The sequence below is a fragment of the Scyliorhinus canicula genome, chromosome 2 (genome assembly GCF_902713615.1).
Source record: "Scyliorhinus canicula chromosome 2, sScyCan1.1, whole genome shotgun sequence".
In the NCBI taxonomy this organism is placed as follows: domain Eukaryota; kingdom Metazoa; phylum Chordata; class Chondrichthyes; order Carcharhiniformes; family Scyliorhinidae; genus Scyliorhinus; species Scyliorhinus canicula.
Genome location: NC_052147.1, coordinates 36827718 through 36837170, shown reverse-complemented (window position 1 = coordinate 36837170; position 9453 = coordinate 36827718).

Sequence of the window (9453 nt, the reverse complement as noted above, 5' to 3'; positions counted from 1 at the left end):
CACGACCTCCCCTTCACAAACCCATGCTGTCTATTGCCAATGAGACCATTTGTTTCCAAATGGGTATAAACCCTTTCCCTGAGAATTCTCTCCTATAGTTTCCAGGATTATTCCTGCTTAAACTGCAGTACCACATTAGCTATTCTCCAGTCCTCTGGGATCTCACCTGAAGCCAATGAGGATACAGAGATGTCGGTCAAGGCCCCTGCAATTTCCTCCCTTGCTTCCCTCAGTATTCTGGGGTAAATCCTTTCCAGCCCAGACTTATCTACCTTAACGTCTTTTCAAACACCCAATACCACCTCCTTTTTGTGTCAACATGACCCAGACTATGCACACACCCTACCCAAAAATGAACTTCCACAAGGTTCTTTTCTTTGATGAACACTGGTGCAAAGTATTCATTTAGTACCTCACCCATTTCCTCTGGCTCAACACATAGATTTCCCCCACTGTCCTTAAGTAGTCCAATCTTTTCCCTGGCCACCCTCTTGCTTTTTACATCTGAATAAAAATTTAGGATTAGGATTCACCTCAATCCTACTTGCCAAGGACTTTTCATGATCCCTTTAAGCCCTCCTAATTTCCCGCTTAAATACCTTCCTACTTTCTTTATACTCTTCAAGGGTTTTGATTGTCCCCACCCTTCTAGACCATACAAATGCCTCCTGTTTTTGACGAGGGTCACAGTATCCCTAAACTTCCCATACTTATCCTTCATTCTCTCAGGAACGTGACTTTCCTGAATCCTAATCAACTGTCGCTTGATTTACCCTCCAACAGCCGTACCCAATCCAAATTCTACAATTCCTGTTGAATGTTATCGTAATTTGCCTTTCCCCAGTTTAGCACCTTAAGTTGAAGATTACCCTCATCCCTATCCAAAAGTACCCTAATATGTACTGAATTGTGGTCACTACTCCCAAAATGATCCTCTACTGAAACCTCAACCACCTGTCCAGGCTCATTCCCCAATATCAGGTCCAGTACTGCCCTTTCCCTACTTGGACTATCTACATATTGCATCAAGGAGCCTTCCTGGACACACCTCACAAACTCTACCACATCCAAGCTCCTAGCACTAAGTGAGTCCCAGTCAATATAGGGGAAATTAAAATCCCCCACCACAACAACCCTGTTACTTTTGCACTTGTCCAAAATCTCTCTACCTATCTGCTCCTCTATCTCCCGCTGGCAGTTGGGGGGCCTGTAATTAACCCCCAACATTGTGATTGCCTCCTTCTTGTTCCGGAGCTCTACCCAGATCGCCTCATTGTGTGAGCCCTCCAAGGTGTCCTCCCACAGTACGGCTATAATATTCTCCTTAACCCCCTCTATCTCTCCTGAAGCTTCTGTAATGGACACAACATAGTTCCAAGTACAAATAAGTGCTCTGAGCTCATCTGCCTTACCTGCTATACTTTGGCATAGAAACAAATACACTTCATACCACTGTGTTTGAGCAGGCAGGGTGATGTTATTGTTCTCTTATTTTTGTTCCCTATTTCCCCTTCAGTTATTACACCTTCTAAGCTAACGCTCTGATTCCCACCCCCAACCATGCAAGTTTAAATCCTCCCTATCTTCAGGAAAATAAGATACTGCTCCTTTGCAATTAATTTTTCTTTTCCCTCTCTTAATTTTCTGTTATACTGATCAACAGAAATTAGGTTAATTAGCACATCAAAATAATTGTGTAATTCTTGAAGCACGATGAACTGCTAATTATACCCTGTAAAACCGATTGCACACGTGCACATTTCTTCATTGTTCCGATAGGAGCCGCAGTGAAAATATTCAACCTTCTTGTGAAATTTGATGCTTTTGAAATAGTCGTTGATGCTTAGGAGGAAGATGAAGTTTAATCCATCTTCCGCTCTGAAGAAGAACCACACGGACTCTATTTCTCTCTCTACAGGTGCTGCCAGACCTGCTGAGGTTTTGGAGCGTTTTCTGATTTTATCCATTACTGAATCAAACTCCAATCTAATGTTCCAAAATTGGTTAGCCATGAATAATGTTTTATCGGAGTTCAATAAATTAAATCAGTGTTCTTCAAACTTTTTTTCTGGGGATCCATTTTTACCAACTTGCCAACCTTTGGGACCCAACCCGGCTGACCTTCAGACTCAATGCAGTCGACCTTCGGGATCCAACCCGGCCAACCTTCAGACCCAACCCGGCTGACCTTCAGACTCAATGCGGCCGACCTTCGGGATCCAACCCGGCCAACCTTCAGACCCAACCCAGCCGACCTTCAGACTCAATGCGGCCGACCTTCGGGATCCAACGCGGCCGACCTTCGGGATCCAACGCGGCCAACCTTCAGACTCAATGCGGTCGACCTTCGGGATCCAACGCGGCCGACCTTCGGGATCCAACGCGGCCGACCTTCGGGATCCAACGCGGCCGACCTTCGGGATCCAACGCAGCCGACCTTCAGACCCAACCCGGCCGACCTTCAGACTCAATGCGGCCGACCTTCGGGATCCAACGCGGCCGACCTTCAGACCCAACCCGGCCGACCTTCAGACTCAATGCGGCCGACCTTCGGGACCCAACGCGGCCAACCTTCGTGACCCACGCCGGCCGACCTGAGCGACACACCATTTTCTCTTACCTTGTTTGCTGCTGATAAAAATGGAGGAAATGGTTTTGGGTCCCTTTGGCCCTCGTACACGCTCCTCCAATGGAACCTGTTGGATGAAGGTGAAGCGTTCCGGTGTCGGAAAGTATGGAGCCTCCATCTGTCCAAAGTTCTGCATTTCTTCCGTAAAATTTTATTAAATAAATCTCCCCCCGAACTTGTAATAAAAAACAAAATGAATAAAATAAATCGATAAAAAATGGTTACAGAGTAACAGTACACAGATGAGCATGGAAATACCATTGTGAAAAATGTAATGCAAGAATGAATATGACTGATCATGATTTGCATTCCTTTTATTCGCATATAGATGGAGACAGGAACATAATACACATAAACTACTTACTTCATTGCACCTTTTAAAATTACTCCAGGTAATCAGGGAACAATGAAGTGAAATGATAAATTGGGCATGCACAAATGAGTGATTAAGCTGAGACCGTTTAAATAAATAGCGGCCACTCTGCGCATGCGTGCCTGATCATGGGCGCGCTGCCGCATAGTTTTGTGCATGCGTGCCGATGAGCGTGCGCGCATGCGCAATGCGGCTGAATTTTTTTACATGTTCGTGGCCATTTTAAAGGCCGCTTGCAGCCGGCGTTATGAAAAGCCGGCTGCTGCGCGGGGATTTGCGCGATCGGGAGTGCCGCGGACAATGGCTCCGCGACTGTCCCGACCGCGACCCTCCCGCAGGTCGCGCCCCCGACTTTGAAGAACACTCAATTAAATCTCCTTGAGGTGACAATGGTGACAATTGTAGCCACCTAAGATGGACACTGGGCTAACAAAATGGAGAACTGCTAAGACTGTAGGGAGAAAACAGTCTTAGCCAGGACAAGCAGTCTGCAAAGGCTAATTAGCATTCTGCACGTATCGAAACTAGTTTATGGCCAGGTGAAAGATCTCAACCAAAGGTGTAAATAGCAAAACGCTTTGCATAGTAATGAGGCGATCCAGATCTGGGCCCACACAATAGCAACATTTGGGTTTGAATAGATACTTTGAGTGGATGCCCAGACGAAACGGCACCAGAAGTATCCATCACAAAAGACCCTAGAGACCGCCCCACCCATTGAGAAGAGACCCTCAGATTGGGGGATTGTAAGACATCGATTGGGAAATGACCCAATTGATACATGGCAGGTAAAGGCCCGCTCCGAAGAGGCACAGACATTGGGGGACCTATAAAGGTAGACCCCACACATGGTTCTGTCTGTTTTGCTCCGGCCTCGCTGTTTTTGTGCTCCGGCTTGGACTGCTGTTTTGACTCCGACTCCAGCCTCCAGATCCTGTCTTTCATCACCGGCCGTTGAGCACCAGCCATCGTTCAGTAAGTGCCAAACGACGCTCGCTACGTGAACCCGGCATTGCTTATACATTATTCGACTATTAGCGAACAGAATGTGCAGCCCAGAAAGGAACAAAGGCCTTGTCCCCTGACCTTGCTGGTTCCTACTTAGATAAGTATTTAGTCGTTTAATAGTAGAAATAAGTATTAGTCTTTAGCGTATGCATGCGTATTTATTATATTTGTATAATAAATATTAATCGTTTGAACTTACTAATCGGTGTTTACTTTGAACCTGACCTTGAAACACTTGTGAGGTGTCTAGATATGGCACCTGGCGACTCCGAGCTGAAAATACACACACAGAGCTGTAGTAGTGTTAAGCACACGGCCTTTAAACGGAGGCGTGTTAATACACTCCAATAAACGCGTAATACACTCAAGTAAAACGTGCAACACAATCTCCAATTTTTCTGGAGTTTTTTTTGAACAAAGTTAAAAAATAGATCAGGAAACATCCCTGCACAGATACCAAATAGGCAGTCAACTATTTTAAGATACTTTTAAGATAGTGTATTAAGAAACAACAGTTCAGATATGATGCATTAACTAATAAGACAGAAAAGATATATGACCTGTGGCTGTTGAGAGCAGCTTCCCCTTCAGCTTTTGCTCATAAGCTGGGAGCAGGAGCACAGCCTTGTGGTCAGATTTGCCAAAGTGTGGGCGGGCGATAGAGTGGTAGGCATGGGTAGCGCAGTGGGTTAGCCCTGCTGCCTCACGGCGCCGTGGTCCCAGGTTTGATCCCGGCTCTGGATCACTGTCCATATGAAGTTTGCACATAAAACCCATGTTTGTGTGGGTCTCGCTCCCACAACCCAAAGATGTGCAGGGTAGGTGGATTGAACACACTAAATTGCCCCTTAATTGGAAAAAATGAATTGGGTACTCTAAATTTATCTTTAAAAATTTTTTTAAAGAGTGGTAGGCATATTTGATATTTGTGTAGCAGTGGCCCAGGATGTTTGGGCCTCTGGTGGAACAGATGACGTGTTGGTGGCAACTTGGTAGTACGCCCTTGAGCTTGGCCTGATTGAAGTTCCCAGCTACAATGAACAAGGCCTCGGGATGTTTCGTTTCAAGGGTATTTGTGGTGGTGAATATTCCGTCCAGCGTGATTTTCACGTTCGCATGGGGTGGGATGTAAACTGCCGTCAGGATAATGGAGCTGAACTCCCGCGGAAGGTAGAAGGGAGATTGGACATTGGCTAGGAGTAAGCTAGGCAGAGGGGCTTTGGGGCCGCATTGATTCACTCTCACCTGCAGGCCTGCATGTCTTCCACGCTTCCTGGAGTGACTTTTCGAACCTGGGAGACAGGGAGAGTATGCGGTGTTAAGGGTATAGTTGTATCCAATGAGGTTCTTCACTCTGATCAGTGTGTGGATGGAGGATTTGTTGCCTTGCTTGCAGTTCCTGTGTCAGTAGATGGGTCTGCACGGTTGAGTGTTCCGGGTCACTGTCGGGCTGTGGTTTGGCTTCACAGGTTGGTGGATGTCCAGACCACGTTCCGGCATGGATGGTTCGAAGGCCCTAATCTATGGTTCCCCCGAATTGGCATTCCCTTGACCCTGCCCCCAACCCAAAGTGCTGGCGAAACTGCCTCAAAATTCTCAAGAAAGCTATTACTATCGGACTCCCTGAGTATTTCCCCGTGGCCGACGGGAGCAGCCCTGTTGCTAGCGCCTTCAATCCCGACCCCGACACAAACTCTCCTCCATTCTGACCCATTGGGACCCCTCTGACCGAGTTCCATACCGTCTCCACATTTGCCGCTCAGTAATAATACATCAGGTTGGAAGACCCAAAGCCCCTGTCTGCCTTCCCGCTGTAGTAGCATTCAGACAATTATTTTAATAAACATTTTAATCCCACAATTATGAAACACATACTTAAATTTATACAAAATTATTATCAAAATCAATGTTTGACAAAAATATCTTTCATTTCACAATGTATTTATTTGCTTGACTGCCTTGAGTCTAGTTTAATTGGATTTACAATCTTTATTATATGACATCTAATAAGCAATCTCTGCATTCTCAGTGTCACTCTCTAAACCCTCAGGATCAAAATCTACACCTGTTTCCTCAATATGTGTTAATACTCTGAACATCTCATCATCGTTGTCAAAGGCAACATCTGTGGTGTCACTTTATACATTTTAATTTTAATTGTCCACATTTTTGATGTTTGTGTAAACATTAAATATTTCACGATAGATCACAGTAGATATTCGTCTTTCCTTAAGCCAAAATAACTAGGGACGCAATTCTCCGCACTCACGACGGTGCGGAGAATAGCGGGGTTCGTAAAATTTTACGGCCACGCTAGTCTGACGCCCTCCCGCTATTCTCCCCCCCCCCCACGCCCGACTCCCGATACGAATCGCTGCTGCCGTTTTTTTACGGCCAGCAGCGATTCTCAGCTGGCCGATGGGCCGAGTTCCAAGCCCTTTACGGCTGTTTTTACGAACGGCAAACACACCTGGTCTGGCCGTTCGTAAAAACGGCTGTAAAGTCCTGATTTTTAAAACCATGGCACCGATTGGCACGGCTGTACCACGGCCGTGCCAAGGGTGCCATGGGCCCACGATCGGTGCCCACCGATCGCGGGCAGCGGGTCCGATACCCGCGCACTCTTTGTCCTTCCGCCGCCCCGCTGAGGGGCATCCCGGCCCGCGCATGCGCGGGTTTCGCGCAAATGCGCGATGACGTCATCCGCGCATGCGCTGGTTGGAGTCTTCCAATCCGCGCATGCGCGGCTGACGTCATGTGCCGCGTCAGCCGGCGCAAACTCTGGCAAGCGGGCTTAACGAAATTCGTTAAGCCCGCGATGCCGGAGTTTACGGCGGCGGCATGCTAGCCCCGACCGGGGACCAGAATCGGTTCCCGGTTGGGGAGGGGGAGGCTGGCGTCAAACCCGCCCGGATTTGACGCCAGCCTTACGATTTCTCCCTCTCTGGGAGAATCGCGCCCTAGGTTTCTTGATTCTACTCAACTGCAATATTTGTTGACGTGTTTCAGGAAGTGTTTTGATTTAGTTGTTATTCCCATAAGAAGAACACTCACTGGGTCAGGTGGTTAATTTAAGGTTCGGTGATGGTGGCCCATTTTTTCCATTTCATAGCACCACAATATTCACATACCTTTGATCGACAGCCAGTGTCATATTCTGGGTCTGGCTCACAATTGTGGAGAATCAGAGATGAAAGCTTCCTCAACATCTTTTCTACTTGCTCTAGCCTCTTCTTGTTCCCGTTCTTTAATTTCTGCCTGTAGTTGTCTGTCAACCTTTTGCTTTTTTTCTCCAGCCTCTTCAACTTTTCTGATTTTGCAAATTCTAGAACGAGAGGTCATAGCCTTAGGATAAGAGGTAGCAAATTTAAAACAGAATTGAGGGGAAACTACTTTTCCCAAAGGGTTGTGAATCTGTGGAATTCACTAGCCCAGAGTTCGGTGGATGCTGGGATAGTGAGTAAATTTAAGGAGGAGTTAGACAGATTTTTGATTGGTAATGGGTTGAAGGGTTATGGAGAATGGGCAGGACTGTGGAGTTAAAACCAGGATGAAATCAGCCATGATCAAATGGAAGAGCAGACTCGATGGGCCAAATGGTCTAATTCTGCTCCTATATCTTATGCCACCTGTCACTTGCCCTCACCAAGTAATAACATGCGGTTTTTCAGAACATAACTTTGATGAAACAAATAAAATGCAAGAAAAAAAATGAAATCTGAAAGAGACTGTTATTTCTGGAGTGTTAATTCGTCAAATTCTTTCTTGGAATCTACAGTTACGGTTGGTTGAAGTGTGGGCGCGATTTCCGGAAAGTGTGGTAGCAAGCGGTAACTCCGTAAGCTTCCCAGCGCTCAGCCTAGCTAGGCCGGAAATGCTATTCAACTTTAATTGGTCCACTTAATGAGGCCCACGGGCTTTTCACCGCAAATGAAGGTTCGCCAGGACTTCCGGTGGTGACCATGGAGGTGTAGGTCGTACGTTTGATAGCTCCCGCCTGTAACGGACTTTTGGACTTTTTTTCCCAGGATTTTATGAGATAAGTCGGCGAGGAATGAGGCAGTGAGGAGAAATCCCCCTCCGGTGTATGGAGAATTGGACCAAAAGTGGCTGTGTGAGAAGACAAAATTCTATAAGGAAGACACGAGCAGAGCCGGCAACACGGGAAAGCATGGCGGAGAGCAAGGGGCGCGGGGAGATGGCACAGTGGCCGACGGGGCAGCTGGTGGAGTTTTTGAAGATTGCTTCACCAAGCTGATGAAGAACACACTGGACCCAATCAAGGCTTCGATTGATCAAGTTGTGCAGAATCAAGAAACCCACGGACAAACATCCAGGAGGTGGAGAAAAAGGTGTCCGAGCACAAGGAGTACATAACCGTGCTGAGACCAAGGTGGAGATGATGAACGACCGCCAGAGAAGAATGCAGGAGAAGCTGGAGGACCTGGAGAACAGATCCAGGAGGCAGAATCTTAGAACTGTCGGCCTCCCTGAAGGCAGTGAAGGGTCGGATGTGAGGACTTATGTGACGGACATGTTGAAGAAGTTGATGGGGGCTGAGGCGTTCCCTCGGCCCCTGGAAGTGGATAGAGCGCACAGAGCCTTCGCGAAGAAGCCCCGAGCAAATGAGCCACTGAGCTGAGGGCCATGGTGGTACGCTTTCACCAATTCCTGGACAAGGAACACGTTCTGCGGTGGGAGTCTCGGAAGCAAGTGGGAGAATTGTGAGCTGCGCATTTATCGGGACCTGGGCGTGGATTTGGCCAAGAGGCAAACTGGGTTTAATCGGGCAAAAACGGCCCTCTTTAAGAAAGGGGTGAAGTTTGGGATGCTGTACCCAGCCCGTCTGTGGGTCACACATGAGGAACGGGACTTCTACTTTGAAACACCAGACGAAGTATGGACTTTTATTAAAGAAAAGAGGCTGGAGGCGAATTAAAAGACACTGAAGCCTTGGAGAGTACGGTCGTGGTGATTTGTTGTGCTGGGCTGTATCAGTATCAGTAGTGCTATGTGTAATAAGGGGCTGTTTGGATGGCTAAAGGTAACTTTGTATTGCAGGGAGCTGGTTAGAGGGGGGATGGTCTATGGGGTTGGTTCTGTCTTTTGGGTGTTTCTTTTTCAAAATTGGCTGTTTCTTCACTGTTTTTTTCCCTGATGTTTGTTTACTGGGGAATGTGATGCTTTTACTATGTTTGTCCAAGTGGGGGGAAGAGGGAAGAGAACAATGGGGAGACAGACAGCTTGGTGCCGGGGCGGGCGCTATCAAGTCAGCATGGGTCAGCTGACTCTCGGAAGCACAGTGGAGGGCAAGCAGGTGTTAAGCTGGAGCTTGACTTGGGGGGTTGGGTGGCTAGTGTTGTTGCTGGGGGGGGGGGGGGGGGGGGTGGGGAGCTGCTTTGCTGATGGGAGGAACTGTTACTAGGGGACAAATGGAAGGTTG